Source organism: Acipenser ruthenus, unplaced genomic scaffold (assembly GCF_902713425.1).
Source record: "Acipenser ruthenus unplaced genomic scaffold, fAciRut3.2 maternal haplotype, whole genome shotgun sequence".
Classification (NCBI taxonomy): domain Eukaryota; kingdom Metazoa; phylum Chordata; class Actinopteri; order Acipenseriformes; family Acipenseridae; genus Acipenser; species Acipenser ruthenus.
In genome coordinates this window covers 1-23683 of record NW_026707316.1, presented here as the reverse complement: position 1 = coordinate 23683, position 23683 = coordinate 1, and the positions used below count along the sequence as shown (strand labels likewise).

The 23683-nt window shown below is 43.7% G+C and overlaps 46 non-coding genes and 60 pseudogenes across 46 annotated transcripts; all 106 read left to right on the top strand.

Annotated features, from left to right (window-relative positions):
• Window positions 1-51: 51 nt before the first annotated feature.
• LOC131725324 (5S ribosomal RNA) lies at window positions 52-160 on the top strand (annotated as a pseudogene).
• A 100-nt stretch (window positions 161-260) lies between these two features.
• On the top strand, window positions 261-379 carry LOC131725352 (5S ribosomal RNA). The gene has a single exon (XR_009320570.1). It is a non-coding gene; the product is annotated as a 5S ribosomal RNA (ribosomal RNA).
• A 100-nt stretch (window positions 380-479) lies between these two features.
• Window positions 480-598, top strand: LOC131725356 (5S ribosomal RNA). Its single transcript, XR_009320574.1, has one exon. It is a non-coding gene; the product is annotated as a 5S ribosomal RNA (ribosomal RNA).
• Window positions 599-712: 114 nt separating this feature from the next.
• Window positions 713-821, top strand: LOC131725327 (5S ribosomal RNA; annotated as a pseudogene).
• Window positions 822-935: 114 nt separating this feature from the next.
• LOC131725332 (5S ribosomal RNA) lies at window positions 936-1044 on the top strand (annotated as a pseudogene).
• Window positions 1045-1158: 114 nt separating this feature from the next.
• Window positions 1159-1277, top strand: LOC131725360 (5S ribosomal RNA). Its single transcript, XR_009320578.1, has one exon. It is a non-coding gene; the product is annotated as a 5S ribosomal RNA (ribosomal RNA).
• A 111-nt stretch (window positions 1278-1388) lies between these two features.
• On the top strand, window positions 1389-1497 carry LOC131725299 (5S ribosomal RNA; annotated as a pseudogene).
• Window positions 1498-1597: 100 nt separating this feature from the next.
• Window positions 1598-1716, top strand: LOC131725338 (5S ribosomal RNA). The gene has a single exon (XR_009320556.1). It is a non-coding gene; the product is annotated as a 5S ribosomal RNA (ribosomal RNA).
• A 100-nt stretch (window positions 1717-1816) lies between these two features.
• LOC131725306 (5S ribosomal RNA) lies at window positions 1817-1925 on the top strand (annotated as a pseudogene).
• Window positions 1926-2025: 100 nt separating this feature from the next.
• LOC131725249 (5S ribosomal RNA) lies at window positions 2026-2144 on the top strand. Its single transcript, XR_009320536.1, has one exon. It is a non-coding gene; the product is annotated as a 5S ribosomal RNA (ribosomal RNA).
• A 100-nt stretch (window positions 2145-2244) lies between these two features.
• LOC131725242 (5S ribosomal RNA) lies at window positions 2245-2363 on the top strand. The gene has a single exon (XR_009320529.1). It is a non-coding gene; the product is annotated as a 5S ribosomal RNA (ribosomal RNA).
• Window positions 2364-2477: 114 nt separating this feature from the next.
• LOC131725298 (5S ribosomal RNA) lies at window positions 2478-2586 on the top strand (annotated as a pseudogene).
• Window positions 2587-2700: 114 nt separating this feature from the next.
• On the top strand, window positions 2701-2819 carry LOC131725365 (5S ribosomal RNA). The gene has a single exon (XR_009320583.1). It is a non-coding gene; the product is annotated as a 5S ribosomal RNA (ribosomal RNA).
• Window positions 2820-2933: 114 nt separating this feature from the next.
• On the top strand, window positions 2934-3052 carry LOC131725269 (5S ribosomal RNA; annotated as a pseudogene).
• Window positions 3053-3163: 111 nt separating this feature from the next.
• Window positions 3164-3282, top strand: LOC131725361 (5S ribosomal RNA). The gene has a single exon (XR_009320579.1). It is a non-coding gene; the product is annotated as a 5S ribosomal RNA (ribosomal RNA).
• Window positions 3283-3396: 114 nt separating this feature from the next.
• Window positions 3397-3505, top strand: LOC131725305 (5S ribosomal RNA; annotated as a pseudogene).
• Window positions 3506-3605: 100 nt separating this feature from the next.
• Window positions 3606-3724, top strand: LOC131725252 (5S ribosomal RNA). Its single transcript, XR_009320539.1, has one exon. It is a non-coding gene; the product is annotated as a 5S ribosomal RNA (ribosomal RNA).
• A 100-nt stretch (window positions 3725-3824) lies between these two features.
• LOC131725364 (5S ribosomal RNA) lies at window positions 3825-3943 on the top strand. The gene has a single exon (XR_009320582.1). It is a non-coding gene; the product is annotated as a 5S ribosomal RNA (ribosomal RNA).
• A 114-nt stretch (window positions 3944-4057) lies between these two features.
• On the top strand, window positions 4058-4176 carry LOC131725255 (5S ribosomal RNA). The gene has a single exon (XR_009320542.1). It is a non-coding gene; the product is annotated as a 5S ribosomal RNA (ribosomal RNA).
• Window positions 4177-4290: 114 nt separating this feature from the next.
• On the top strand, window positions 4291-4399 carry LOC131725308 (5S ribosomal RNA; annotated as a pseudogene).
• A 114-nt stretch (window positions 4400-4513) lies between these two features.
• On the top strand, window positions 4514-4632 carry LOC131725372 (5S ribosomal RNA). Its single transcript, XR_009320590.1, has one exon. It is a non-coding gene; the product is annotated as a 5S ribosomal RNA (ribosomal RNA).
• Window positions 4633-4746: 114 nt separating this feature from the next.
• Window positions 4747-4855, top strand: LOC131725304 (5S ribosomal RNA; annotated as a pseudogene).
• Window positions 4856-4955: 100 nt separating this feature from the next.
• LOC131725251 (5S ribosomal RNA) lies at window positions 4956-5074 on the top strand. The gene has a single exon (XR_009320538.1). It is a non-coding gene; the product is annotated as a 5S ribosomal RNA (ribosomal RNA).
• Window positions 5075-5174: 100 nt separating this feature from the next.
• Window positions 5175-5293, top strand: LOC131725363 (5S ribosomal RNA). The gene has a single exon (XR_009320581.1). It is a non-coding gene; the product is annotated as a 5S ribosomal RNA (ribosomal RNA).
• Window positions 5294-5407: 114 nt separating this feature from the next.
• LOC131725297 (5S ribosomal RNA) lies at window positions 5408-5516 on the top strand (annotated as a pseudogene).
• A 114-nt stretch (window positions 5517-5630) lies between these two features.
• Window positions 5631-5749, top strand: LOC131725254 (5S ribosomal RNA). Its single transcript, XR_009320541.1, has one exon. It is a non-coding gene; the product is annotated as a 5S ribosomal RNA (ribosomal RNA).
• A 114-nt stretch (window positions 5750-5863) lies between these two features.
• LOC131725307 (5S ribosomal RNA) lies at window positions 5864-5972 on the top strand (annotated as a pseudogene).
• A 114-nt stretch (window positions 5973-6086) lies between these two features.
• Window positions 6087-6205, top strand: LOC131725371 (5S ribosomal RNA). The gene has a single exon (XR_009320589.1). It is a non-coding gene; the product is annotated as a 5S ribosomal RNA (ribosomal RNA).
• Window positions 6206-6319: 114 nt separating this feature from the next.
• Window positions 6320-6428, top strand: LOC131725329 (5S ribosomal RNA; annotated as a pseudogene).
• A 100-nt stretch (window positions 6429-6528) lies between these two features.
• LOC131725273 (5S ribosomal RNA) lies at window positions 6529-6647 on the top strand (annotated as a pseudogene).
• A 114-nt stretch (window positions 6648-6761) lies between these two features.
• On the top strand, window positions 6762-6880 carry LOC131725250 (5S ribosomal RNA). The gene has a single exon (XR_009320537.1). It is a non-coding gene; the product is annotated as a 5S ribosomal RNA (ribosomal RNA).
• A 114-nt stretch (window positions 6881-6994) lies between these two features.
• Window positions 6995-7103, top strand: LOC131725296 (5S ribosomal RNA; annotated as a pseudogene).
• Window positions 7104-7203: 100 nt separating this feature from the next.
• LOC131725295 (5S ribosomal RNA) lies at window positions 7204-7312 on the top strand (annotated as a pseudogene).
• Window positions 7313-7426: 114 nt separating this feature from the next.
• LOC131725353 (5S ribosomal RNA) lies at window positions 7427-7545 on the top strand. The gene has a single exon (XR_009320571.1). It is a non-coding gene; the product is annotated as a 5S ribosomal RNA (ribosomal RNA).
• A 114-nt stretch (window positions 7546-7659) lies between these two features.
• LOC131725350 (5S ribosomal RNA) lies at window positions 7660-7778 on the top strand. Its single transcript, XR_009320568.1, has one exon. It is a non-coding gene; the product is annotated as a 5S ribosomal RNA (ribosomal RNA).
• Window positions 7779-7878: 100 nt separating this feature from the next.
• LOC131725359 (5S ribosomal RNA) lies at window positions 7879-7997 on the top strand. Its single transcript, XR_009320577.1, has one exon. It is a non-coding gene; the product is annotated as a 5S ribosomal RNA (ribosomal RNA).
• Window positions 7998-8097: 100 nt separating this feature from the next.
• LOC131725355 (5S ribosomal RNA) lies at window positions 8098-8216 on the top strand. Its single transcript, XR_009320573.1, has one exon. It is a non-coding gene; the product is annotated as a 5S ribosomal RNA (ribosomal RNA).
• A 100-nt stretch (window positions 8217-8316) lies between these two features.
• Window positions 8317-8435, top strand: LOC131725358 (5S ribosomal RNA). The gene has a single exon (XR_009320576.1). It is a non-coding gene; the product is annotated as a 5S ribosomal RNA (ribosomal RNA).
• A 100-nt stretch (window positions 8436-8535) lies between these two features.
• Window positions 8536-8654, top strand: LOC131725367 (5S ribosomal RNA). Its single transcript, XR_009320585.1, has one exon. It is a non-coding gene; the product is annotated as a 5S ribosomal RNA (ribosomal RNA).
• A 100-nt stretch (window positions 8655-8754) lies between these two features.
• Window positions 8755-8873, top strand: LOC131725362 (5S ribosomal RNA). Its single transcript, XR_009320580.1, has one exon. It is a non-coding gene; the product is annotated as a 5S ribosomal RNA (ribosomal RNA).
• Window positions 8874-8973: 100 nt separating this feature from the next.
• On the top strand, window positions 8974-9092 carry LOC131725337 (5S ribosomal RNA). The gene has a single exon (XR_009320555.1). It is a non-coding gene; the product is annotated as a 5S ribosomal RNA (ribosomal RNA).
• A 100-nt stretch (window positions 9093-9192) lies between these two features.
• On the top strand, window positions 9193-9311 carry LOC131725335 (5S ribosomal RNA). Its single transcript, XR_009320553.1, has one exon. It is a non-coding gene; the product is annotated as a 5S ribosomal RNA (ribosomal RNA).
• Window positions 9312-9411: 100 nt separating this feature from the next.
• Window positions 9412-9520, top strand: LOC131725316 (5S ribosomal RNA; annotated as a pseudogene).
• A 114-nt stretch (window positions 9521-9634) lies between these two features.
• Window positions 9635-9743, top strand: LOC131725294 (5S ribosomal RNA; annotated as a pseudogene).
• Window positions 9744-9843: 100 nt separating this feature from the next.
• LOC131725334 (5S ribosomal RNA) lies at window positions 9844-9962 on the top strand. The gene has a single exon (XR_009320552.1). It is a non-coding gene; the product is annotated as a 5S ribosomal RNA (ribosomal RNA).
• Window positions 9963-10062: 100 nt separating this feature from the next.
• LOC131725319 (5S ribosomal RNA) lies at window positions 10063-10171 on the top strand (annotated as a pseudogene).
• A 100-nt stretch (window positions 10172-10271) lies between these two features.
• LOC131725293 (5S ribosomal RNA) lies at window positions 10272-10380 on the top strand (annotated as a pseudogene).
• Window positions 10381-10480: 100 nt separating this feature from the next.
• LOC131725325 (5S ribosomal RNA) lies at window positions 10481-10599 on the top strand. Its single transcript, XR_009320551.1, has one exon. It is a non-coding gene; the product is annotated as a 5S ribosomal RNA (ribosomal RNA).
• Window positions 10600-10713: 114 nt separating this feature from the next.
• Window positions 10714-10822, top strand: LOC131725318 (5S ribosomal RNA; annotated as a pseudogene).
• Window positions 10823-10922: 100 nt separating this feature from the next.
• Window positions 10923-11031, top strand: LOC131725291 (5S ribosomal RNA; annotated as a pseudogene).
• A 100-nt stretch (window positions 11032-11131) lies between these two features.
• Window positions 11132-11240, top strand: LOC131725311 (5S ribosomal RNA; annotated as a pseudogene).
• A 114-nt stretch (window positions 11241-11354) lies between these two features.
• Window positions 11355-11473, top strand: LOC131725268 (5S ribosomal RNA; annotated as a pseudogene).
• Window positions 11474-11573: 100 nt separating this feature from the next.
• On the top strand, window positions 11574-11682 carry LOC131725330 (5S ribosomal RNA; annotated as a pseudogene).
• A 114-nt stretch (window positions 11683-11796) lies between these two features.
• Window positions 11797-11905, top strand: LOC131725317 (5S ribosomal RNA; annotated as a pseudogene).
• A 100-nt stretch (window positions 11906-12005) lies between these two features.
• LOC131725290 (5S ribosomal RNA) lies at window positions 12006-12114 on the top strand (annotated as a pseudogene).
• Window positions 12115-12214: 100 nt separating this feature from the next.
• On the top strand, window positions 12215-12323 carry LOC131725310 (5S ribosomal RNA; annotated as a pseudogene).
• A 114-nt stretch (window positions 12324-12437) lies between these two features.
• Window positions 12438-12556, top strand: LOC131725267 (5S ribosomal RNA; annotated as a pseudogene).
• A 100-nt stretch (window positions 12557-12656) lies between these two features.
• LOC131725289 (5S ribosomal RNA) lies at window positions 12657-12765 on the top strand (annotated as a pseudogene).
• Window positions 12766-12879: 114 nt separating this feature from the next.
• LOC131725314 (5S ribosomal RNA) lies at window positions 12880-12998 on the top strand. Its single transcript, XR_009320550.1, has one exon. It is a non-coding gene; the product is annotated as a 5S ribosomal RNA (ribosomal RNA).
• A 100-nt stretch (window positions 12999-13098) lies between these two features.
• Window positions 13099-13217, top strand: LOC131725262 (5S ribosomal RNA; annotated as a pseudogene).
• Window positions 13218-13331: 114 nt separating this feature from the next.
• LOC131725349 (5S ribosomal RNA) lies at window positions 13332-13450 on the top strand. The gene has a single exon (XR_009320567.1). It is a non-coding gene; the product is annotated as a 5S ribosomal RNA (ribosomal RNA).
• A 114-nt stretch (window positions 13451-13564) lies between these two features.
• LOC131725261 (5S ribosomal RNA) lies at window positions 13565-13683 on the top strand (annotated as a pseudogene).
• A 100-nt stretch (window positions 13684-13783) lies between these two features.
• LOC131725354 (5S ribosomal RNA) lies at window positions 13784-13902 on the top strand. The gene has a single exon (XR_009320572.1). It is a non-coding gene; the product is annotated as a 5S ribosomal RNA (ribosomal RNA).
• Window positions 13903-14002: 100 nt separating this feature from the next.
• LOC131725303 (5S ribosomal RNA) lies at window positions 14003-14121 on the top strand. Its single transcript, XR_009320549.1, has one exon. It is a non-coding gene; the product is annotated as a 5S ribosomal RNA (ribosomal RNA).
• Window positions 14122-14235: 114 nt separating this feature from the next.
• On the top strand, window positions 14236-14344 carry LOC131725309 (5S ribosomal RNA; annotated as a pseudogene).
• A 114-nt stretch (window positions 14345-14458) lies between these two features.
• LOC131725288 (5S ribosomal RNA) lies at window positions 14459-14567 on the top strand (annotated as a pseudogene).
• A 100-nt stretch (window positions 14568-14667) lies between these two features.
• Window positions 14668-14776, top strand: LOC131725313 (5S ribosomal RNA; annotated as a pseudogene).
• A 114-nt stretch (window positions 14777-14890) lies between these two features.
• LOC131725243 (5S ribosomal RNA) lies at window positions 14891-15009 on the top strand. Its single transcript, XR_009320530.1, has one exon. It is a non-coding gene; the product is annotated as a 5S ribosomal RNA (ribosomal RNA).
• Window positions 15010-15123: 114 nt separating this feature from the next.
• LOC131725348 (5S ribosomal RNA) lies at window positions 15124-15242 on the top strand. Its single transcript, XR_009320566.1, has one exon. It is a non-coding gene; the product is annotated as a 5S ribosomal RNA (ribosomal RNA).
• A 114-nt stretch (window positions 15243-15356) lies between these two features.
• Window positions 15357-15475, top strand: LOC131725292 (5S ribosomal RNA). The gene has a single exon (XR_009320548.1). It is a non-coding gene; the product is annotated as a 5S ribosomal RNA (ribosomal RNA).
• Window positions 15476-15575: 100 nt separating this feature from the next.
• LOC131725281 (5S ribosomal RNA) lies at window positions 15576-15694 on the top strand. The gene has a single exon (XR_009320547.1). It is a non-coding gene; the product is annotated as a 5S ribosomal RNA (ribosomal RNA).
• Window positions 15695-15808: 114 nt separating this feature from the next.
• LOC131725287 (5S ribosomal RNA) lies at window positions 15809-15917 on the top strand (annotated as a pseudogene).
• A 100-nt stretch (window positions 15918-16017) lies between these two features.
• LOC131725270 (5S ribosomal RNA) lies at window positions 16018-16136 on the top strand. Its single transcript, XR_009320546.1, has one exon. It is a non-coding gene; the product is annotated as a 5S ribosomal RNA (ribosomal RNA).
• Window positions 16137-16236: 100 nt separating this feature from the next.
• Window positions 16237-16345, top strand: LOC131725286 (5S ribosomal RNA; annotated as a pseudogene).
• Window positions 16346-16459: 114 nt separating this feature from the next.
• Window positions 16460-16568, top strand: LOC131725285 (5S ribosomal RNA; annotated as a pseudogene).
• Window positions 16569-16682: 114 nt separating this feature from the next.
• LOC131725323 (5S ribosomal RNA) lies at window positions 16683-16791 on the top strand (annotated as a pseudogene).
• A 114-nt stretch (window positions 16792-16905) lies between these two features.
• Window positions 16906-17014, top strand: LOC131725321 (5S ribosomal RNA; annotated as a pseudogene).
• A 114-nt stretch (window positions 17015-17128) lies between these two features.
• On the top strand, window positions 17129-17257 carry LOC131725271 (5S ribosomal RNA; annotated as a pseudogene).
• Window positions 17258-17357: 100 nt separating this feature from the next.
• LOC131725284 (5S ribosomal RNA) lies at window positions 17358-17466 on the top strand (annotated as a pseudogene).
• A 100-nt stretch (window positions 17467-17566) lies between these two features.
• LOC131725265 (5S ribosomal RNA) lies at window positions 17567-17685 on the top strand (annotated as a pseudogene).
• A 100-nt stretch (window positions 17686-17785) lies between these two features.
• Window positions 17786-17904, top strand: LOC131725343 (5S ribosomal RNA). The gene has a single exon (XR_009320561.1). It is a non-coding gene; the product is annotated as a 5S ribosomal RNA (ribosomal RNA).
• A 101-nt stretch (window positions 17905-18005) lies between these two features.
• On the top strand, window positions 18006-18114 carry LOC131725283 (5S ribosomal RNA; annotated as a pseudogene).
• A 100-nt stretch (window positions 18115-18214) lies between these two features.
• Window positions 18215-18323, top strand: LOC131725322 (5S ribosomal RNA; annotated as a pseudogene).
• Window positions 18324-18423: 100 nt separating this feature from the next.
• Window positions 18424-18532, top strand: LOC131725282 (5S ribosomal RNA; annotated as a pseudogene).
• Window positions 18533-18646: 114 nt separating this feature from the next.
• On the top strand, window positions 18647-18765 carry LOC131725346 (5S ribosomal RNA). Its single transcript, XR_009320564.1, has one exon. It is a non-coding gene; the product is annotated as a 5S ribosomal RNA (ribosomal RNA).
• A 100-nt stretch (window positions 18766-18865) lies between these two features.
• Window positions 18866-18974, top strand: LOC131725280 (5S ribosomal RNA; annotated as a pseudogene).
• A 114-nt stretch (window positions 18975-19088) lies between these two features.
• LOC131725263 (5S ribosomal RNA) lies at window positions 19089-19207 on the top strand (annotated as a pseudogene).
• Window positions 19208-19307: 100 nt separating this feature from the next.
• On the top strand, window positions 19308-19427 carry LOC131725244 (5S ribosomal RNA). The gene has a single exon (XR_009320531.1). It is a non-coding gene; the product is annotated as a 5S ribosomal RNA (ribosomal RNA).
• Window positions 19428-19526: 99 nt separating this feature from the next.
• Window positions 19527-19645, top strand: LOC131725259 (5S ribosomal RNA). The gene has a single exon (XR_009320545.1). It is a non-coding gene; the product is annotated as a 5S ribosomal RNA (ribosomal RNA).
• Window positions 19646-19759: 114 nt separating this feature from the next.
• LOC131725326 (5S ribosomal RNA) lies at window positions 19760-19867 on the top strand (annotated as a pseudogene).
• Window positions 19868-19981: 114 nt separating this feature from the next.
• LOC131725253 (5S ribosomal RNA) lies at window positions 19982-20100 on the top strand. Its single transcript, XR_009320540.1, has one exon. It is a non-coding gene; the product is annotated as a 5S ribosomal RNA (ribosomal RNA).
• Window positions 20101-20214: 114 nt separating this feature from the next.
• Window positions 20215-20333, top strand: LOC131725260 (5S ribosomal RNA; annotated as a pseudogene).
• A 100-nt stretch (window positions 20334-20433) lies between these two features.
• Window positions 20434-20552, top strand: LOC131725248 (5S ribosomal RNA). Its single transcript, XR_009320535.1, has one exon. It is a non-coding gene; the product is annotated as a 5S ribosomal RNA (ribosomal RNA).
• Window positions 20553-20652: 100 nt separating this feature from the next.
• Window positions 20653-20770, top strand: LOC131725266 (5S ribosomal RNA; annotated as a pseudogene).
• A 100-nt stretch (window positions 20771-20870) lies between these two features.
• LOC131725274 (5S ribosomal RNA) lies at window positions 20871-20987 on the top strand (annotated as a pseudogene).
• Window positions 20988-21101: 114 nt separating this feature from the next.
• Window positions 21102-21220, top strand: LOC131725357 (5S ribosomal RNA). The gene has a single exon (XR_009320575.1). It is a non-coding gene; the product is annotated as a 5S ribosomal RNA (ribosomal RNA).
• A 100-nt stretch (window positions 21221-21320) lies between these two features.
• On the top strand, window positions 21321-21436 carry LOC131725315 (5S ribosomal RNA; annotated as a pseudogene).
• A 111-nt stretch (window positions 21437-21547) lies between these two features.
• Window positions 21548-21656, top strand: LOC131725279 (5S ribosomal RNA; annotated as a pseudogene).
• A 115-nt stretch (window positions 21657-21771) lies between these two features.
• Window positions 21772-21890, top strand: LOC131725264 (5S ribosomal RNA; annotated as a pseudogene).
• Window positions 21891-22005: 115 nt separating this feature from the next.
• Window positions 22006-22123, top strand: LOC131725373 (5S ribosomal RNA). Its single transcript, XR_009320591.1, has one exon. It is a non-coding gene; the product is annotated as a 5S ribosomal RNA (ribosomal RNA).
• Window positions 22124-22224: 101 nt separating this feature from the next.
• Window positions 22225-22345, top strand: LOC131725276 (5S ribosomal RNA; annotated as a pseudogene).
• Window positions 22346-22445: 100 nt separating this feature from the next.
• Window positions 22446-22564, top strand: LOC131725342 (5S ribosomal RNA). The gene has a single exon (XR_009320560.1). It is a non-coding gene; the product is annotated as a 5S ribosomal RNA (ribosomal RNA).
• A 99-nt stretch (window positions 22565-22663) lies between these two features.
• Window positions 22664-22772, top strand: LOC131725278 (5S ribosomal RNA; annotated as a pseudogene).
• Window positions 22773-23078: 306 nt separating this feature from the next.
• LOC131725331 (5S ribosomal RNA) lies at window positions 23079-23188 on the top strand (annotated as a pseudogene).
• A 114-nt stretch (window positions 23189-23302) lies between these two features.
• On the top strand, window positions 23303-23422 carry LOC131725258 (5S ribosomal RNA; annotated as a pseudogene).
• A 100-nt stretch (window positions 23423-23522) lies between these two features.
• LOC131725277 (5S ribosomal RNA) lies at window positions 23523-23631 on the top strand (annotated as a pseudogene).
• Window positions 23632-23683: the final 52 nt, after the last annotated feature.

Here is a 23683-nt window from a genome sequence, read left to right as displayed (position 1 = left end):
AATCACCCCCAGCTCACTAAACATAAAAGTCATGAAAGCAGAAATGCAATCGCCTGCGGCCACACCACCTTGAATAAGTCTGATCTCAGAAGCTAAGCAGTGTTGGGCTTGGTTAGTACTTGGATGGGAGACCACCTGGGAATATCAAGTGCTGCAGGCATTACATTTTACAATTGAAATGTGTGGAGGACAAAAGGAAATTTTGGAGGAATCACCCCCAGCTCACTAAACATAAAAGTCATGAAAGCAGAAATGCAATCGCCTGCGGCCACACCACCTTGAATAAGCCTGATCTCGTCTGATCTCAGCAGCTAAGCAATGTTGGGCTTGGTTAGTACTTGGATGGGAGACCACCTGGGAATATCAAGTGCTGCAGGCATTTCATTTTACAATTGAAATGTGTGGAGGACAAAAGGAAAGTTTGGAGGAATCACCCCCAGCTCACTAAACATAAAAGTCATGAAAGCAGAAATGCAATCGCCTGCGGCCACACCACCTTGAATAAGCCTGATCTCGTCTGATCTCAGATGCTAAGCAATGTTGGGCTTGATTAGTACTTGGATGGGAGACCACCTGGGAATATCAAGTGCTGCAGGCATTACATTTTTGTAATTACATTTTACAATTGAAATGTGTGGAGGACAAAAGGAAATTTTGGAGGAATCACCCCCAGCTCACTAAACATAAAAGTCATGAAAGCAGAAAAGCAATCGCCTGCGGCCACACCACCTTGAATAAGCCTGATCTCAGAAGCTAAGCAATGTTGTGCTTGGTTAGTACTTGGATGGGAGACCACCTGGGAATATCAAGTGCTGCAGGCATTACATTTTTGTAATTACATTTTACAATTGAAATGTGTGGAGGACAAAAGGAAATTTTGGAGGAATCACCCCCAGCTCACTAAACATAAAAGTCATGAAAGCAGAAAAGCAATTGCCTGCCGCCACACCACCTTGAATAAGCCTGATTTCAGAAGCTAAGCAATGTTGGGCTTGGTTAGTACTTGGATGGGAGACCACCTGGGAATATCAAGTGCTGCAGGCATTACATTTTTGTAATTACATTTTACAATTGAAATGTGTGGAGGACAAAAGGAAATTTTGGAGGATCCACCCCCAGCTCACTAAACATAAAAGTCATGAAAGCAGAAAAGCAATCGCCTGCGGCCACACCACCTTGAATAAGCCTGATCTCGTCTGATCTCAGAAGCTAAGCAATGTTGGGCTTGGTTAGTACTTGGATGGGAGACCAACTGGGAATATCAAGTGCTGCAGGCATTACATTTTTGTAATTACATTTTACAATTGAAATGTGTGGACAAAAGGAAATTTTGGAGGAATCACCCCCAGCTCTCTAAACATAAAAGTCATGAAAGCAGAAATGCAATCGCCTGCGGCCACACCACCTTGAATAAGCCTGATCTCAGAAGCTAAGCAATGTTGGGCTTGGTTAGTACTTGGATGGGAGACCACCTGGGAATATCAAGTGCTGCAGGCATTACATTTTACAATTGAAATGTGTGGAGGACAAAAGGAAATTTTGGAGGAATCACCCCCAGCTCACTAAACATAAAAGTCATGAAAGCAGAAATGCAATCGCCTGCGGCCACACCACCTTGAATAAGCCTGATCTCGTCTGATCTCAGAAGCTAAGCAATGTTGGGCTTGGTTAGTACTTGGATGGGAGACCACCTGGGAATATCAAGTGCTGCAGGCATTACATTTTACAATTGAAATGTGTGGAGGACAAAAGGAAATTTTGGAGGAATCACCCCCAGCTCACTAAACATAAAAGTCATGAAAGCATAAATGCAATCGCCTGCGGCCACACCACCTTGCATAAGCCTGATCTCAGAAGCTAAGCAATGTTGGGCTTGGTTAGTACTTGGATGGGAGACCACCTGGGAATATCAAGTGCTGCAGGCATTACATTTTACAATTGAAATGTGTGGAGGACAAAAGGAAATTTTGGAGGAATCACCCCCAGCTCACTAAACATAAAAGTCATGAAAGCAGGAATGCAATCGCCTGCGGCCACACCACCTTGAATAAGCCTGATCTTGTCTGATCTCAGAAGCTAAGCAGTGTTGGGCTTGGTTAGTACTTGGATGGGAGACCACCTGGGAATATCAAGTGCTGCAGGCATTACATTTTACAATTGAAATGTGTGGAGGACAAAAGGAAATTTTGGAGGAATCACCCCCAGCTCACTAAACATAAAAGTCATGAAAGCAGAAATGCAATCGCCTGCGGCCACACCACATTGAATAAGCCTGATCTCGTCTGATCTCAGAAGCTAAGCAATGTTGGGCTTGGTTAGTACTTGGATGGGAGACCACCTGGGAATATCAAGTGCTGCAGGCATTACATTTTTGTAATTACATTTTACAATTGAAATGTGTGGAGGACAAAAGGAAATTTTGGAGGAATCACCCCCAGCTCACTAAACATAAAAGTCATGAAAGCAGAAATGCAATCGCCTGCGGCCACACCACCTTGAATAAGCCTGATCTCAGAAGCTAAGCAATGTTGGGCTTGGTTAGTACTTGGATGGGAGACCACCTGGGAATATCAAGTGCTGCAGGCATTACATTTTTGTAATTACATTTTACAATTGAAATGTGTGGAGGACAAAAGGAAATTTTGGAGGAATCACCCCCAGCTCACTAAACATAAAAGTCATGAAAGCAGAAATGCAATCGCCTGCGGCCACACCACCTTGAATAAGCCTGATCTCGTCTGTTCTCAGAAGCTAAGCAATGTTGGGCTTGGTTAGTACTTGGATGGGAGACCACCTGGGAATATCAAGTGCTGCAGGCATTACATTTTTGTATTTACATTTTACAATTGAAATGTGTGGAGGACAAAAGGAAATTTTGGAGGAATCACCCCCAGCTCACTAAACATAAAAGTCATGAAAGCAGAAATGCAATCGCCTGCGGCCACACCACCTTGAATAAGCCTGATCTCGCCTGATCTCAGAAGCTAAGCAATGTTGGGCTTGGTTAGTATTTGGATGGGAGACCACCTGGGAATATCAAGTACTGCAGGCATTACATTTTTGTAATTACATTTTACAATTGAAATGTGTGGACAAAAGGAAATTTTGGAGGAATCACCCCCAGCTCACTAAACATAAAAGTCATGAAAGCAGGAAGGCAATCGCCTGCGACCACACCACCTTGAATAAGCCTGATCTCGTCTGATCTCAGAAGCTAAGCAATGTTGGGCTTGGTTAGTACTTGGATGGGAGACCACCTGGGAATATCAAGTGCTGCAGGCATTACATTTTTGTAATTACATTTTACAATTGAAATGTGTGGAGGACAAAAGGAAATTTTGGAGGAATCACCCCCAGCTCACTAAACATAAAAGTCATGAAAGCAGAAATGCAATCGCCTGCGGCCACACCACCTTGAATAAGCCTGATCTCAGAAGCTAAGCAATGTTGGGCTTGGTAAGTACTTGGATGGGAGACCACCTGGGAATATCAAGTGCTGCAGGCATTACATTTTACAATTGAAATGTGTGGAGGACAAAAGGAAATTTTGGAGGAATCACCCCCAGCTCACTAAACATAAAAGTCATGAAAGCAGAAATGCAATCGCCTGCGGCCACACCACCTTGAATAAGCCTGCTCTCGTCTGATCTCAGAAGCTAAGCAATGTTGGGCTTGGTTAGTACTTGGATGGGAGACCACCTGGGAATATCAAGTGCTGCAGGCATTACATTTTACAATTGAAATGTGTGGAGGACAAAAGGAAATTTTGGAGGAATCACCCCCAGCTCACTAAACATAAAAGTCATGAAAGCAGAAATGCAATCGCCTGCGGCCACACCACCTTGAATAAGCCTGATCTCGTCTGTTCTCAGAAGCTAAGCAATGTTGGGCTTGGTTAGTACTTGGATGGGAGACCACCTGGGAATATCAAGTGCTGCAGGCATTATATTTTTGTAATTACATTTTACAATTGAAATGTGTGGAGGACAAAAGGAAATTTTGGAGGAATCACCCCCAGCTCACTAAACATAAAAGTCATGAAAGCAGAAATGCAATCTCCTGCGGCCACACCACCTTGAATAAGCCTGATCTCGCCTGATCTCAGAAGCTAAGCAATGTTGGGCTTGGTTAGTACTTGGATGGGAGACCACCTGGGAATATCAAGTGCTGCAGGCATTACATTTTTGTAATTACATTTTACAATTGAAATGTGTGGAGGACAATAGGAAATTTTGGAGGAATCACCCCCAGCTCACTAAACATAAAAGTCATGAAAGCAGAAATGCAATCTCCTGCGGCCACACCACCTTGAATAAGCCTGATCTCAGAAGCTAAGCAATGTTGGGCTTGGTTAGTACTTGGATGGGAGACCACCTGGGAATATCAAGTGCTGCAGGCATTACATTTTTGTAATTACATTTTACAATTGAAATGTGTGGAGGACAAAAGGAAATTTTGGAGGAATCACCCCCAGCTCACTAAACATAAAAGTCATGAAAGCAGAAATGCAATCGCCTGCGGCCACACCACCTTGAATAAGGCTGATCTCGTCTGATCTCAGAAGCTAAGCAATGTTGGGCTTGGTTAGTACTTGGATGGGAGACCACCTGGGAATATCAAGTGCTGCAGGCATTACATTTTTGTAATTACATTTTACAATTGAAATGTGTGGAGGACAAAAGGAAATTTTGGAGGAATCACCCCCAGCTCACTAAACATAAAAGTCATGAAAGCAGAAATGCAATCGCCTGCGGCCACACCACCTTGAATAAGCCTGATCTCAGAAGCTAAGCAATGTTGGGCTTGGTAAGTACTTGGATGGGAGACCACCTGGGAATATCAAGTGCTGCAGGCATTACATTTTACAATTGAAATGTGTGGAGGACAAAAGGAAATTTTGGAGGAATCACCCCCAGCTCACTAAACATAAAAGTCATGAAAGCAGAAATGCAATCGCCTGCGGCCACACCACCTTGAATAAGCCTGCTCTCGTCTGATCTCAGAAGCTAAGCAATGTTGGGCTTGGTTAGTACTTGGATGGGAGACCACCTGGGAATATCAAGTGCTGCAGGCATTACATTTTACAATTGAAATGTGTGGAGGACAAAAGGAAATTTTGGAGGAATCACCCCCAGCTCACTAAACATAAAAGTCATGAAAGCAGAAATGCAATCGCCTGCGGCCACACCACCTTGAATAAGCCTGATCTCGTCTGTTCTCAGAAGCTAAGCAATGTTGGGCTTGGTTAGTACTTGGATGGGAGACCACCTGGGAATATCAAGTGCTGCAGGCATTACATTTTTGTAATTACATTTTATAATTGAAATGTGTGGAGGACAAAAGGAAATTTTGGAGGAATCACCCCCAGCTCACTAAACATAAAAGTCATGAAAGCAGAAATGCAATCGCCTGCGGCCACACCACCTTGAATAAGCCTGATCTCAGAAGCTAAGCAATGTTGGGCTTGGTTAGTACTTGGATGGGAGACCACCTGGGAATATCAAGTGCTGCAGGCATTATATTTTTGTAATTACATTTTACAATTGAAATGTGTGGAGGACAAAAGGAAATTTTGGAGGAATCACCCCCAGCTCACTAAACATAAAAGTCATGAAAGCAGAAATGCAATCTCCTGCGGCCACACCACCTTGAATAAGCCTGATCTCGCCTGATCTCAGAAGCTAAGCAATGTTGGGCTTGGTTAGTACTTGGATGGGAGACCACCTGGGAATATCAAGTGCTGCAGGCATTACATTTTTGTAATTACATTTTACAATTGAAATGTGTGGAGGACAATAGGAAATTTTGGAGGAATCACCCCCAGCTCACTAAACATAAAAGTCATGAAAGCAGAAATGCAATCTCCTGCGGCCACACCACCTTGAATAAGCCTGATCTCAGAAGCTAAGCAATGTTGGGCTTGGTTAGTACTTGGATGGGAGACCACCTGGGAATATCAAGTGCTGCAGGCATTACATTTTTGTAATTACATTTTACAATTGAAATGTGTGGAGGACAAAAGGAAATTTTGGAGGAATCACCCCCAGCTCACTAAACATAAAAGTCATGAAAGCAGAAATGCAATCGCCTGCGGCCACACCACCTTGAATAAGGCTGATCTCGTCTGATCTCAGAAGCTAAGCAATGTTGGGCTTGGTTAGTACTTGGATGGGAGACCACCTGGGAATATCAAGTGCTGCAGGCATTACATTTTTGTAATTACATTTTACAATTGAAATGTGTGGAGGACAAAAGGAAATTTTGGAGGAATCACCCCCAGCTCACTAAACATAAAAGTCATGAAAGCAGAAATGCAATCGCCTGCGGCCACACCACCTTGAATAAGCCTGATCTCAGAAGCTAAGCAATGTTGGGCTTGGTTAGTACTTGGATTGGAGACCACCTGGGAATATCAAGTGCTGCAGGCATTACATTTTACAATTGAAATGTGTGGAGGACAAAAGGAAATTTTGGAGGAATCACCCCCAGCTCACTAAACATAAAAGACATGAAAGCAGAAATGCAATCGCCTGCGGCCACACCACCTTGAATAAGCCTGATCTCGCCTGATCTCAGAAGCTAAGCAATGTTGGGCTTGGTTAGTACTTGGATGGGAGACGACCAGGGAATATCAAGTGCTGCAGGCATTACATTTCTGTAATTACATTTTACAATTGAAATGTGTGGAGGACAAAAGGAAATTTTGGAGGAATCACCCCCAGCTCACTAAACATAAATGTCATGAAAGCAGCAATGCAATCGCCTGCGGCCACACCACCTTGAATAAGCCTGATCTCGCCTGATCTCAGAAGCTAAGCAATGTGGGGCTTGGTTAGTACTTGGATGGGAGACCACCTGGGAATATCAAGTGCTGCAGGCATTACATTTTTGTAATTACATTTTACAATTGAAATGTGTGGAGGACAAAAGGAAATTTTGGAGGAATCACCCCCAGCTCCCTAAACATAAAAGTCATGAAAGCAGAAATGCAATCGCCTGCGGCCACACCACCTTGAATAAGCCTGATCTCAGAAGCTAAGCAATGTTGGGCTTGGTTAGTACTTGGATGGGAGACCACCTGGGAATATCAAGTGCTGCAGGCATTACATTTTACAATTGAAATGTGTGGAGGACAAAAGGAAATTTTGGAGGAATCACCCCCAGCTCACTAAACATAAAAGTCATGAAAGCAGAAATGCAATCGCCTGCGGCCACACCACCTTGAATAAGCCTGATCTCAGAAGCTAAGCAATGTTGGGCTTGGTTAGTACTTGGATGGGAGACCACCTGGGAATATCAAGTGCTGCAGGCATTACATTTTTGTAATTACATTTTACAATTGAAATGTGTGGAGGACAAAAGGAAATTTTGGAGGAATCACCCCCAGCTCACTAAACATAAAAGTCATGAAAGCAGAAATGCAATCGCCTGCGGCCACACCACCTTGAATAAGCCTGATCTCGTCTGATCTCAGAAGCTAAGCAATGTTGGGCTTGGTTAGTACTTGAATGGGAGACCACCTGGGAATATCAAGTGCTGCAGGCATTACATTTTTGTAATTACATTTTACAATTGAAATGTGTGGAGGACAAAAGGAAATTTTGGAGGAATCACCCCCAGCTCACTAAACATAAAAGTCATGAAAGCAGAAATGCAATCGCCTGTGGCCACACCACCTTGAATAAGCCTGATCTCGTCTGATCTCAGAAGCTAAGCAATGTTGGGCTTGGTTAGTACTTGGATGGGAGACCACCTGGGAATATCAAGTGCTGCAGGCATTACATTTTACAATTGAAATGTGTGGAGGACAAAAGGAAATTTTGGAGGAATCACCCCCAGCTCACTAAACATAAAAGTCATGAAAGCAGAAATGCAATTGCCTGTGGCCATACCACCTTGAATAAGCCTGATCTCGTCTGATCTCAGAAGCTAAGCAATGTTGGGCTTGGTTAGTACTTGGATGGGAGACCACCTGGGAATATCAAGTGCTTCAGGCATTACATTTTACAATTGAAATGTGTGGAGGACAAAAGGAAAATTTGGAGGAATCACCCCCAGCTCACTAAACATAAAAGTCATGAAAGCAGAAATGCAATCGCCTGCGGCCACACCACCTTGAATAAGCCTGATCTCGTCTGATCTCAGAAGCTAAGCAATGTTGGGCTTGGTTAGTACTTGGATGGGAAACCACCTGGGAATATCAAGTGCTGCAGGCATTACATTTTACAATTGAAATGTGTGGAGGACAAAAGGAAATTTTGGAGGAATCACCCCCAGCTCACTAAACATAAAAGTCATGAAAGCAGAAATGCAATCGCCTGCGGCCACACCACCTTGAATAAGCCTGATCTCATCTGATCTCAGAAGCTAAGCAATGTTGGGCTTGGTTAGTACTTGGATGGGAGACCACCTGGGAATATCAAGTGCTGCAGGCATTACATTTTACAATTGAAATGTGTGGAGGACAAAAGGAAATTTTGGAGGAATCACCCCCAGCTCACTAAACATAAAAGTCATGAAAGCAGAAATGCAATCGCCTGCGGCCACACCACCTTGAATAAGCCTGATCTCGTCTGATCTCAGAAGCTAAGCAATGTTGGGCTTGGTTAGTACTTGGATGGGAGACCACCTGGGTATATCAAGTGCTGCAGGCATTACATTTTACAATTGAAATGTGTGGAGGACAAAAGGAAATTTTGGAGGAATCACCCCCAGCTCACTAAACATAAAAGTCATGAAAGCAGAAATGCAATCGCCTGCGGCCACACCACCTTGAATAAGCCTGATCTCGTCTGATCTCAGAAGCTAAGCAATGTTGGGCTTGGTTAGTACTTGGATGGGAAACCACCTGGGAATGTCAAGTGCTGCAGGCATTACATTTTACAATTGAAATGTGTGGAGGACAAAAGGAAATTTTGGAGGAAACACCCCCAGCTCACTAAACATAAAAGTCATGAAAGCAGAAATGCAATCGCCTGCGGCCACACCACCTTGAATAAGCCTGATCTCGTCTGATCTCAGAAGCTAAGCAATGTTGGGCTTGGTTAGTACTTGGATGGGAGACCACCTGGGAATATCAAGTGCTGCAGGCATTACATTTTACAATTGAAATGTGTGGAGGACAAAAGGAAATTTTGGAGGAATCACCCCCAGCTCACTAAACATAAAAGTCATGAAAGCAGAAATGCAATCGCCTGCGGCCACACCACCTTGAATAAGCCTGATCTCGTCTGATCTCAGAAGCTAAGCAATGTTGGGCTTGGTTAGTACTTGGATGGGAGACCACCTGGGAATATCAAGTGCTGCAGGCATTACATTTTACAATTGAAATGTGTGGAGGACAAAAGGAAATTTTGGAGGAATCACCCCCAGCTCACTAAACATAAAAGTCATGAAAGCAGAAATGCAATCGCCTGCGGCCACACCACCTTGAATAAGCCTGATCTCCGAAGCTAAGCAATGTTGGGCTTGGTTAGTACTTGGATGGGAGACCACCTGGGAATATCAAGTGCTGCAGGCATTACATTTTTGTAATTACATTTTACAATTGAAATGTGTGGAGGACAAAAGGAAATTTTGGAGGAATCACCCCCAGCTCACTAAACATAAAAGTCATGAAAGCAGAAATGCAATCGCCTGCGGCCACACCACCTTGAATAAGCCTGATCTCAGAAGCTAAGCAATGTTGGGCTTGGTTAGTACTTGGATGGGAGACCACCTGGGAATATCAAGTGCTGCAGGCATTACATTTTACAATTGAAATGTGTGGAGGACAAAAGGAAATTTTGGAGGAATCACCCCCAGCTCCCTAAACATAAAAGTCATGAAAGCAGAAATGCAATCGCCTGCGGCCACACCACCTTGAATAAGCCTGATCTCGTCTGATCTCAGAAGCTAAGCAATGTTGGGCTTGGTTAGTACTTGGATGGGAGACCACCTGGGAATATCAAGTGCTGCAGGCATTACATTTTACAATTGAAATGTGTGGAGGACAAAAGGAAATTTTGGAGGAATCACCCCCAGCTCACTAAACATAAAAGTCATGAAAGCAGAAATGCAATCGCCTGCGGCCACACCACCTTGAATAAGCCTGATCTCAGAAGCTAAGCAATATTGGGCTTGGTTAGTACTTGGATGGGAGACCACCTGGGAATATCAAGTGCTGCAGGCATTACATTTTACAATTGAAATGTGTGGAGGACAAAAGGAAATTTTGGAGGAATCACCCCCAGCTCACTAAACATAAAAGTCATGAAAGCAGAAATGCAATCGCCTGCGGCCACACCACCTTGAATAAGCCTGATCTCAGAAGCTAAGCAATGTTGGGCTTGGTTAGTACTTGGATGGGAGACCACCTGGGAATATCAAGTGCTGCAGGCATTACATTTTACAATTGAAATGTGTGGAGGACAAAAGGAAATTTTGGAGGAATCACCCCCAGCTCACTAAACATAAAAGTCATGAAAGCAGAAATGCAATCGCCTGCGGCCACACCACCTTGAATAAGCCTGATCTCGTCTGATCTCAGAAGCTAAGCAATGTTGGGCTTGGTTAGTACTTGGATGGGAGACCACCTGGGAATATCAAGTGCTGCAGGCATTACATTTTTGTAATTACATTTTACAATTGAAATGTGTGGAGGACAAAAGGAAATTTTGGAGGATTCACCCCCAGCTCACTAAACATAAAAGTCATGAAAGCAGAAATGCAATCGCCTGCGGCCACACCACCTTGAATAAGCCTGATCTCAGAAGCTAAGCAATATTGGGCTTGGTTAGTACTTGGATGGGAGACCACCTGGGAATATCAAGTGCTGCAGGCATTACATTTTACAATTGAAATGTGTGGAGGACAAAAGGAAATTTTGGAGGAATCACCCCCAGCTCACTAAACATAAAAGTCATGAAAGCAGAAATGCAATCGCCTGCGGCCACACCACCTTGAATAAGCCTGATCTCAGAAGCTAAGCAATGTTGGGCTTGGTTAGTACTTGGATGGGAGACCACCTGGGAATATCAAGTGCTGCAGGCATTACATTTTACAATTGAAATGTGTGGAGGCCAAAAGGAAATTTTGGAGGAATCACCCCCAGCTCACTAAACATAAAAGTCATGAAAGCAGAAATGCAATCGCCTGCGGCCACACCACCTTGAATAAGCCTGATCTCAGAAGCTAAGCAATGTTGGGCTTGGTTAGTACTTGGATGGAAGACCACCTGGGAATATCAAGTGCTGCAGGCATTACATTTTTGTAATTACATTTTACAATTGAAATGTGTGGAGGACAAAAGGAAATTTTGGAGGAATCACCCCCAGCTCACTAAACATAAAAGTCATGAAAGCAGAAATGCAATCGCCTGCGGCCACACCACCTTGAATAAGCCTGATCTCGTCTGATCTCATAAGCTAAGCAATGTTGGGCTTGGTTAGTAATTGGATGGGAGACCACCTGGGAATATCAAGTGCTGCAGGCATTACATTTTACAATTGAAATGTGTGGAGGACAAAAGGAAATTTTGGAGGAATCACCCCCAGCTCACTAAACATAAAAGTCATGAAAGCAGAAATGCAATCGCCTGCGGCCACACCACCTTGAATAAGCCTGATCTAAGAAGCTAAGCAATGTTGGGCTTGGTTAGTACTTGGATGGGAGACCACCTGGGAATATCAAGTGCTGCAGGCATTACATTTTTGTAATTACATTTTACAATTGAAATGTGTGGAGGACAAAAGGAAATTTTGGAGGAATCACCCCCAGCTCACTAAACATAAAAGTCATGAAAGCAGAAATGCAATCGCCTGCGGCCACACCACCTTGAATAAGCCTGATCTCAGAAGCTAAGCAATATTGGGCTTGGTTAGTACTTGGATGGGAGACCACCTGGGAATATCAAGTGCTGCAGGCATTACATTTTACAATTGAAATGTGTGGAGGACAAAAGGAAATTTTGGAGGAATCACCCCCAGCTCACTAAACATAAAAGTCATGAAAGCAGAAATGCAATCGCCTGCGGCCACACCACCTTGAATAAGCCTGATCTCAGAAGCTAAGCAATGTTGGGCTTGGTTAGTACTTGGATGGGAGACCACCTGGGAATATCAAGTGCTGCAGGCATTACATTTTACAATTGAAATGTGTGGAGGCCAAAAGGAAATTTTGGAGGAATCACCCCCAGCTCACTAAACATAAAAGTCATGAAAGCAGAAATGCAATCGCCTGCGGCCACACCACCTTGAATAAGCCTGATCTCAGAAGCTAAGCAATGTTGGGCTTGGTTAGTACTTGGATGGAAGACCACCTGGGAATATCAAGTGCTGCAGGCATTACATTTTTGTAATTACATTTTACAATTGAAATGTGTGGAGGACAAAAGGAAATTTTGGAGGAATCACCCCCAGCTCACTAAACATAAAAGTCATGAAAGCAGAAATGCAATCGCCTGCGGCCACACCACCTTGAATAAGCCTGATCTCGTCTGATCTCATAAGCTAAGCAATGTTGGGCTTGGTTAGTAATTGGATGGGAGACCACCTGGGAATATCAAGTGCTGCAGGCATTACATTTTACAATTGAAATGTGTGGAGGACAAAAGGAAATTTTGGAGGAATCACCCCCAGCTCACTAAACATAAAAGTCATGAAAGCAGAAATGCAACCGCCTGCGGCCACACCACCTTGAATAAGCCTGATCTCAGAAGCTAAGCAATGTTGGGCTTGGTTAGTACTTGGATGGGAGACCACCTGGGAATATCAAGTGCTGCAGGCATTACATTTTTGTAATTAAATTTTACAATTGAAATGTGTGGAGGACAAAAGGAAATTTTGGAGGAATCACCCCCAGCTCACTAAACATAAAAGTCATGAAAGCAGAAATGCAATCGCCTGCGGCCACACCACCTTGAATAAGCCTGATCTCGTCTGATCTCAGAAGCTAAGCAATGTTGGGCTTGGTTAGTACTTGGATGGGAGACCACCTGGGAATATCAAGTGCTGCAGGCATTACATTTTACAATTGAAATGTGTGGAGGACAAAAGGAAATTTTGGAGGAATCACCCCCAGCTCACTTAACATAAAAGTCATGAAAGCAGAAATGCAATCGCCTGCGGCCGCACCACCTTGAATAAGCCTGATCTTGTCTGATCTCAGAAGCTAAGCAGTGTTGGGCTTGGTTAGTACTTGGATGGGAGACCACCTGGGAATATCAAGTGCTGCAGGCATTACATTTTTGTAATTACATTTTACAATTGAAATGTGTGGAGGACAAAAGGAAATTTTGGAGGAATCACCCCCAGCTCACTAAACATAAAAGTCATGAAAGCAGAAATGCAATCGCCTGCGGCCACACCACCTTGAATAAGCCTGATCTCGTCTGATCTCAGAAGCTAAGCAGTGTTGGGCTTGGTTAGTACTTGGATGGGAGACCACCTGGGAATATCAAGTGCTGCAGGCATTACATTTTTGTAATTACATTTTACAATTGAAATGTGTGGAGGACAAAAGGAAATTTTGGAGGAATCACCCCCAGCTCACTAAACATAAAAGTCATGAAAGCAGAAATGCAATCGCCTGTGGCCACACCACCTTGAATAAGCCTGATCTCGTCTGATCTCAGAAGCTAAGCAATGTTGGGCTTGGTTAGTACTTGGATGGGAGACCACTTGGGAATATAAAGTGCTGCAGGCATTACATTTTACAATTGAAATGTGTGGAGGACAAAAGGAAATTTTGGAGGAATCACCCCCAGCTCACTAAACATAAAAGTCATGAAAGCAGAAATGCAATCGCCTGCGGCCATACCACCTTGAATAAGCCTGATCTCGTCTGATCTCAGAAGATAAGCACTGTTGGGCTTGGTTAGTACTTGGATGGGAGACCACCTGGGAATATCAAGTGCTGCAGGCATTACATTTTACAATTGAAATGTGTGGAGGACAAAAGGAAATTTTGGAGGAATCACCCCCAGCTCACTAAACATAAAAGTCATGAAAGCAGAAATGCAATCGCCTGCGGCCACACCACCTTGAATAAGCCTGATCTCGTCTGATCTCAGAAGCTAAGCAATGTTGGGCTTGGTTAGTACTTGGATGGGAGACCACCTGGGAATATCAAGTGCTGCAGGCATTACATTTTTGTAATTAAATTTTACAATTGAAATGTGTGGAGGACAAAAGGAAATTTTGGAGGAATCGCCCCCAGCTCACTAAACATAAAAGTCATGAAAGCAGAAATGCAATCGCCTGCGGCCACACCACCTTGAATAAGCCTGATCTCAGAAGCTAAGCAATGTTGGGCTTGGTTAGTACTTGGATGGGAGACCACCTGGGAATATCAAGTGCTGCTGGCATTACATTTTTGTAATTAAATTTTACAATTGAAATGTGTGGAGGACAAAAGGAAATTTTGGAGGAATCACCCCCAGCTCACTAAACATAAAAGTCATGAAAGCAGAAATGCAATCGCCTGCGGCCACACCACCTTGAATAAGCCTGATCTCAGAAGCTAAGCAATGTTGGGCTTGGTTAGTACTTGGATGGGAGACCACCTGGGAATATCAAGTGCTGCAGGCATTACATTTTACAATTGAAATGTGTGGAGGCCAAAAGGAAATTTTGGAGGAATCACCCCCAGCTCACTAAACATAAAAGTCATGAAAGCAGAAATGCAATCGCCTGCGGCCACACCACCTTGAATAAGCCTGATCTCAGAAGCTAAGCAATGTTGGGCTTGGTTAGTACTTGGATGGGAGATCACCTGGGAATATCAAGTGCTGCAGGCATTACATTTTTGTAATTACATTTTACAATTGAAATGTGTGGAGGACAAAAGGAAATTTTGGAGGAATCACCCCCAGCTCACTAAACATAAAAGTCATGAAAGCAGAAATGCAATCGCCTGCGGCCACACCACCTTGAATAAGCCTGATCTCGTCTGATCTCAGAAGCTAAGGAATGTTGGGCTTGGTTAGTACTTGGATGGGAGACCACCTGGGAATATCAAGTGCTGCAGGCATTACATTTTTGTAATTACATTTTACAATTGAAATGTGTGGAGGACAAAAGGAAATTTTGGAGGAATCACCCCCAGCTCCCTAAACATAAAAGTCATGAAAGCAGAAAAGCAATCGCCTGCGGCCACACCACCTTGAATAAGCCTGATCTCGTCTGATCTCAGAAGCTAAGCAGTGTTGGGCTTGGTTAGTACTTGGATGGGAGACCACCTGGGAATATCAAGTGCTGCAGGCATTACATTTTTGTAATTACATTTTACAATTGAAATGTGTGGAGGCCAAAAGGAAATTTTGGAGGAATCACCCCCAGCTCCCTAAACATAAAAGTCATGAAAGCAGAAATGCAATCGCCTGCGGCCACACCACCTTGAATAAGCCTGATCTCGTCTGATCTCAGAAGCTAAGCAATGTTGGGCTTGGTTAGTACTTGGATGGGAGACCACCTGGGAATATCAAGTGCTGCAGGCATTACGTTTTACAATTGAAATGTGTGGAGGACAAAAGGAAATTTTGGAGGAATCACCCCCAGCTCACTAAACATAAAAGTCATGAAAGCAGAAATGCAATCGCCTGCGGCCACACCACCTTGAATAAGCCTGATCTCGTCTGATCTCAGAAGCTAAGCAATGTTGGGCTTGGTTAGTACTTGGATGGGAGACCACCTGGGAATATCAAGTGCTGCAGGCATTACATTTTTGTAATTACATTTTACAATTGAAATGTGTGGAGGACAAAAGGAAATTTTGGAGGAATCACCCCCAGCTCACTAAACATAAAAGTCATGAAAGCAGAAATGCAATCGCCTGCGGCCACACCACCTTGAATAAGCCTGATCTCAGAAGCTAAGCAATGTTGGGCTTGGTTAGTACTTGGATGGGAGACCACCTGGGAATATCAAGTGCTGCAGGCATTGCATTTTACAATTGAAATGTGTGGAGGACAAAAGGAAATTTTGGAGGAATCACCCCCAGCTCACTAAACATAAAAGTCATGAAAGCAGAAATGCAATCGCCTGCGGCCACACCACCTTGAATAAGCCTGATCTCGTCTGATCTCAGAAGCTAAGCAATGTTGGGCTTGGTTAGTACTTGGATGGGAGACCACCTGGGAATATCAAGTGCTGCAGGCATTACATTTTACAATTGAAATGTGTGGAGGACAAAAGGAAATTTTGGAGGAATCACCCCCAGCTCACTAAACATAAAAGTCATGAAAGCAGAAATGCAATCGCCTGCGGCCACACCACCTTGAATAAGCCTGATCTCAGAAGCTAAGCAATGTTGGGCTTGGTTAGTACTTGGATGGGAGACCACCTGGGAATATCAAGTGCTGCAGGCATTACATTTTTGTAATTACATTTTACAATTGAAATGTGTGGAGGACAAAAGGAAATTTTGGAGGAATCACCCCCAGCTCCCTAAACATAAAAGTCATGAAAGCAGAAATGCAATCGCCTGCGGCCACACCACCTTGAATAAGCCTGATCTCAGAAGCTAAGCAATGTTGGGCTTGGTTAGTACTTGGATGGGAGACCACCTGGGAATATCAAGTGCTGCAGGCATTACATTTTTGTAATTACATTTTACAATTGAAATGTGTGGAGGACAAAAGGAAATTTTGGAGGAATCACCCCCAGCTCACTAAACATAAAAGTCATGAAAGCAGAAATGCAATCGCCTGCGGCCACACCACCTTGATTAAGTCTGATCTCAGAAGCTAAGCAATGTTGGGCTTGGTTAGTACTTGGATGGGAGACCACCTGGGAATATCAAGTGCTGCAGGCATTACATTTTTGTAATTACATTTTACAATTGAAATGTGTGGAGGACAAAAGGAAATTTTGGAGGAATCACCCCCAGCTCACTAAACATAAAAGTCATGAAAGCAGAAATGCAATCGCCTGCGGCCACACCTCCTTGAATAAGTCTGATCTCAGAAGCTAAGCAATGTTGGGCTTGGTTAGTACTTGGATGGGAGACCACCTGGGAATATCAAGTGCTGCAGGCATTACATTTTTGTAATTACATTTTACAATTGAAATGTGTGGAGGCCAAAAGGAAATTTTGGAGGAATCACCCCCAGCTCACTAAACATAAAAGTCATGAAAGCAGAAATGCAATCGCCTGCGGCCACACCACCTTGAATAAGCCTGATCTCGCATGATCTCGTCTGATCTCAGAAGCTAAGCAATGTTGGGCTTGGTTAGTACTTGGATGGGAGACCACCTGGGAATATCAAGTGCTGCAGGCATTACATTTTACAATTGAAATGTGTGGAGGACAAAAGGAAATTTTGGAGGAATCACCCCCAGCTCACTAAACATAAAAGTCATGAAAGCAGAAATGCAATCGCCTGCGGCCACACCACCTTGAATAAGCCTGATCTCAGAAGCTAAGCAATGTTGGGCTTGGTTAGTACTTGGATGGGAGACCACCTGGGAATATCAAGTGCTGCAGGCATTACATTTTACAATTGAAATGTGTGGAGGACAAAAGGAAATTTTGGAGGAATCACCACCAGCTCACTAAACATAAAAGTCATGAAAGCAGAAATGCAATCGCCTGCGGCCACACCACCTTGAATAAGCCTGATCTTGTCTGATCACAGAAGCTAAGCAATGTTGGGCTTGGTTAGTACTTGGATGGGAGACCACCTGGGAATATCAAGTGCTGCAGGCATTACATTTTACAATTGAAATGTGTGGAGGACAAAAGGAAATTTTGGAGGAATCACCCCCAGCTCACTAAACATAAAAGTCATGAAAGCAGAAATGCAATCGCCTGCGGCCACACCACCTTGAATAATCCTGATCTCGTCTGATCTCAGAAGCTAAGCAATGTTGGGCTTGGTTAGTACTTGGATGGGAGACCACCTGGGAATATCAAGTGCTGCAGGCATTACATTTAACAATTGAAATGTGTGGGAGGACAAAAGGAAATTTTGGAGGAATCACCCCCAGCTCACTAAACATAAAAGTCATGAAAGCAAAAATGCAATCGCCTGCGGCCACACCACCTTGAATAAGCCTGATCTCAGAAGCTAAGCAATGTTGGGCTTGGTTAGTACTTGGATGGGAGACCACCTGGGAATATCAAGTGCTGCAGGCATTACATTTTACAATTGAAATGTGTGGAGGACAAAAGGAAATTTTGGAGGAATCACCCCCAGCTCCCTAAACATAAAAGTCATGAAAGCAGAAATGCAATCGCCTGCGGCCACACCACCTTGAATAAGCCTGATCTCAGAAGCTAAGCAATGTTGGGCTTGGTTAGTTCTTGGATGGGAGACCACCTGGGAATATCAAGTGCTGCAGGCATTACATTTTACAATTGAAATGTGTGGAGGACAAAAGGAAATTTTGGAGGAATCACCCCCAGCTCACTAAACATAAAAGTCATGAAAGCAGCAATGCAATCGCCTGCGGCCACACCACCTTGAATAAGCCTGATCTCAGAAGCTAAGCAATGTTGGGCTTGGTTAGTACTTGGATGGGAGACCACCTGGGAATATCAAGTGCTGCAGGCATTACATTTTTGTAATTACATTTTACAATTGAAATGTGTGGAGGACAAAAGGAAATTTTGGAGGAATCACCCCCAGCTCACTAAACATAAAAGTCATGAAAGCAGAAATGCAATCGCCTGCGGCCACACCACCTTGAATAAGCCTGATCTCGTCTGATCTCAGAAGCTAAGCAGTGTTGGGCTTGGTTAGTACTTGGATGGGAGACCACCTGGGAATATCAAGTGCTGCAGGCATTACATTTTACAATTGAAATGTGTGGAGGACAAAAGGAAATTTTGGAGGAATCACCCCCAGCTCACTAAACATAAAAGTCATGAAAGCAGAAATGCAATCGCCTGCGGCCACACCACCTTGAATAAGCCTGATCTCAGAAGCTAAGCAATGTTGGGCTTGGTTAGTACTTGGATGGGAGACCACCTGGGAATATCAAGTGCTGCAGGCATTACATTTTTGTAATTACATTTTACAATTGAAATGTGTGGAGGACAAAAGGAAATTTTGGAGGAATCACCCCCAGCTCACTAAACATAAAAGTCATGAAAGCAGAAATGCAATCGCCTGCGGCCACACCACCTTGAATAAGCCTGATCTCGCCTGATCTCAGAAGCTAAGGAATGTTGGGCTTGGTTAGTACTTGGATGGGAGACCACCTGGGAATATCAAGTGCTGCAGGCATTACATTTTACAATTGAAATGTGTGGAGGACAAAAGGAAATTTTGGAGGAATCACCCCCAGCTCACTAAACATAAAAGTCATGAAAGCAGAAATGCAATCGCCTGCGGCCACACCACCTTGAAAAAGCCTGATCTCGTCTGATCTCAGAAGCTAAGGCAATGTTGGGCTTGGTTAGTACTTGGATGGGAGACCACCTGGGAATATCAAGTGCTGCAGGCATTACATTTTACAATTGAAATGTGTGGAGGACAAAAGGAAATTTTGCAGGAATCACCCCCAGCTCACTAACATAAAAGTCATGAAAGCAGAAATGCAATCGCCTGCGGCCACACCACCTTGAATAAGCCTGATCTCGTCTGATCTCAGAAGCTAAGCAATGTTGGGCTTGGTTAGTACTTGGATGGGAGACCACCTGGGAATATCAAGTGCTGCAGGCATTATATTTTTGTAATTACATTTTACAATTGAAATGTGTGGAGGACAAAAGGAAATTTTGGAGGAATCACCCCCAGCTCACTAAACATAAAAATCATGAAAGCAGAAATGCAATCGCCTGCGGCCACACCACCTTGAATAAGCCTGATCTCAGAAGCTAAGCAATGTTGGGCTGGTTAGTACTTGGATGGGAGACCACCTGGGAATATCAAGTGCTGCAGGCATTACATTTTTGTAATTACATTTTACAATTGAAATGTGTGGAGGACAAAAGGAAATTTTGGAGGAATCACCCCCAGCTCCCTAAACATAAAAGTCATGAAAGCAGAAATGCAATCGCCTGCGGCCACACCACCTTGAATAAGCCTGATCTCGTCTGATCTCAGAAGCTAAGCAATGTTCGGCTTGGTTAGTACTTGGATGGGAGACCACCTGGGAATATCAAGTGCTGCAGGCATTACAATTTTGTAATTACATTTTACAATTGAAATGTGTGGAGGACAAAAGGAAATTTTGGAGGAATCACCCCCAGCTCACTAAACATAAAAGTCATGAAAGCAGAAATGCAATCGCCTGCGGCCATACCACTTGAATAAGCCTGATCTCGTCTGGATCTCAGGAGCTAAGCAATGTTGGGCTTGGTTAGTACTTGGATGGGAGACCACCTGGGAATATCAAGTGCTGCAGGCATTACATTTTACAATTGAAATGTTGTGGAGGACAAAAGGAAATTTTGGAGGACTCACCCCAGCTCACTAAACATAAAAGTCATGAAAGCAGAAATGCAATTGCCTGCGGCCACACCACCTTGAATAAGCCTGATCTCGTCTGATCTCAGAAGCTAAGCAATGTTGGGCTTGGTTAGTACTTGGATGGGAGACCACCTGGGAATATCAAGTGCTGCAGGCATTACAGTTTACAATTGAAATGTTGTGAGGACAAAAGGACATTTTGGAGGAATCACCCCCAGCTCACTAAACATAAAAGTCATGAAAGCAGAAATGCAATCGCCTGCGGCCACACACCTTGAATAAGCCTGATCTCGTCTGATCTCAGAAGCTAAGCAATGTTGGGCTTGGTTAGTACTTGGATGGGAGACCACCTGGGAATATCAAGTGCTGCAGGCATTACATTTTACAATTGAAATGTGTGGAGGACAAAAGGAAATTTTGGAGGAATCACCCCCAGCTCACTAAACATAAAAGTCATCAAAGCAGAAATGCAATCGCCTGCGGCCACACACCTTGAATAAGCCTGATCTCGTCTGATCTCAGAAGCTAAGCAATGTTGGGCTTGGTTAGTACTTGGATGGGAGACCACCTGGGAATACAAGTGCTGCAGGCATTACAATTTTGTAATTACATTTTACAATTGAAATGTGAGGAGGACAAAAGGAAATTTTGGAGGAATCACCCCCAGCTCACTAAACATAAAAGTCATGAAAGCAGAAATGCAATCGCCTGCGGCCACACCACCTTGAATAATCCTGATCTCGTGTGATCTCAGAAGCTAAGCAATGTTGGGCTTGGTTAGTACTTGGATGGGTGACCACCTGGGAATATCAAGTGCTGCAGGCATTACATTTTACAATTGAAATGTGTGGAGGACAAAAGGAAATTTTGGAGGAATCACCCCCAGCTCACTAAACATAAAAGTCATGAAAGCAGAAACACGATTGCCTGAGGCCACACCACCTTGAATAAGCCTGATCTCGTCTGATCTCAGAAGCTAAGCAATGTTGGGCTTGGTTAGTACTTGGATGGAGACACCTGGAATATCAAGTGCTGCAGGCATTACATTTTTGTAATTACATTTTACAATTGAAAATGTGTGGACAAAAGGAAATTTTGGAGGAATCACCCCCAGCTCACTAAACATAAAAGTCATGAAGCAGAAATGCAATCGCCTGCGGCCACACCACCTTGAATAAGCCTGATCTCAGAAGCTAAGCAATGTTGGGCTTGGTTAGTACTTGGATGGGAGACCACCTGGGAATATCAAGTGCTGCAGGCATTACATTTTTGTAATTACATTTTACAATTGAAATGTGTGGAGGACAAAAGGAAATTTTGGAGGGAATCACCCCCAGCTCCCTAAACATAAAAGTCATGAAAGCAGAAATGCAATCGCCTGCGGCCACACCACCTTGAATAAGCCTGATCTCGTCTGATCTCAGAAGCTAAGTAATGTTCGGCTTGGTTAGTACTTGGATGGGAGACCACCTGGGAATATCAAGTGCTGCAGGCATTACAATTTTGTAATTACATTTTACAATTGAAATGTGTGGAGGACAAAAGGAAATTTTGGAGGGAATCACCCCCAGCTCACTAAACATAAAAGTCATGAAAGCAGAAATGCAATCGCCTGCGGCCACACCACCTTGAATAAGCCTGATCTCGTCTGATCTCAGAAGCTAAGCAATGTTGGGCTTGGTAGTACTTGGATGGGAGACCACCTGGGAATATCAAGTGCTGCAGGCATTACATTTTACAATTGAAATGTGTGGAGGACAAAAGGAAATTTTGGAGGAATCACCACCAGCTCACTAAACATAAAAGTCATGAAAAGCAGAAATGCAATCGCCTGCGGCCACACCACCTTGAATAAGCCTGATCTCGTCTGATCACAGAAGCTAAGCAATGTTGGGCTTGGTTAGTACTTGGATGGGAGACCACCTGGGGGAATATCAAGTGCTGCAGGCATTACATTTTACAATTGAAATGTGTGGAGGACAAAAGGAAATTTTGGAGGAATCACCCCCAGCTCACTAAACATAAAAGTCATGAAAGCAGAAATGCAATCGCCTGCGGCCACACCACCTTGAATAATCCTGATCTCGTCTGATCTCAGAAGCTAAGCAATGTTGGGCTTGGTTAGTACTTGGATGGGAGACCACCTGGGAATATCAAGTGCTGCAGGCATTACATTTAACAATTGAAATGTGTGGAGGACAAAAGGAAATTTTGGAGGAATCACCCCCAGCTCACTAAACATAAAAGTCATGAAGCAAAAATGCAATCGCCTGCGGCCACACCACCTTGAATAAGCCTGATCTCAGAAGCTAAGCAATGTTGGGCTTGGTTAGTACTTGGATGGGAGACCACCTGGGAATATCAAGTGCTGCAGGCATTACATTTTACAATTGAAATGTGTGGAGGACAAAAGGAAATTTTGGAGGAATCACCCCCAGCTCCCTAAACATAAAAGTCATGAAAGCAGAAATGCAATCGCTGCGGCCACCACCTTGAATAAGCCTGATCTCAGAAGCTAAGCAATGTTGGGCTTGGTTAGTTCTTGGATGGGAGGACCACCTGGGAATATCAAGTGCTGCAGGCATTACATTTTACAATTGAAATGTGTGGAGGACAAAAGGAATTTTGGAGGAATCACCCCCAGCTCACTAAACATAAAAGTCATGAAAGCAGCAATGCAATCGCCTGCGGCCACACCACCTTGAATAAGCCTGATCTCAGAAGCTAAGCAATGTTGGGCTTGGTTAGTACTTGGGATGGGAGACCACCTGGGAATATCAAGTGCTGCAGGCATTACATTTTTGTAATTACATTTTACAATTGAAATGTGTGGAGGACAAAAGGAAATTTTGGAGGAATCACCCCCAGCTCACTAAACATAAAAGTCATGAAAGCAGAAATGCAATCGCCTGCTGGCCACACCACCTTGAATAAGCCTGATCTCGTCTGATCTCAGAAGCTAAGCAGTGTTGGGCTTGGTTAGTACTTGGATGGGAGACCACCTGGGAATATCAAGTGCTGCAGGCATTACATTTTACAATTGAAATGTGTGGAGGACAAAAGGAAATTTTGGAGGAATCACCCCCAGCTCACTAAACATAAAAGTCATGAAAGCAGAAATGCAATCGCCTGCGGCCACACCACCTTGAATAAGCCTGATCTCAGAAGCTAAGCAATGTTGGGCTTGGTTAGTACTTGGATGGGAGACCACCTGGGAATATCAAGTGCTGCAGGCATTACATTTTTGTAATTACATTTTACAATTGAAATGTGTGGAGGACAAAAGGA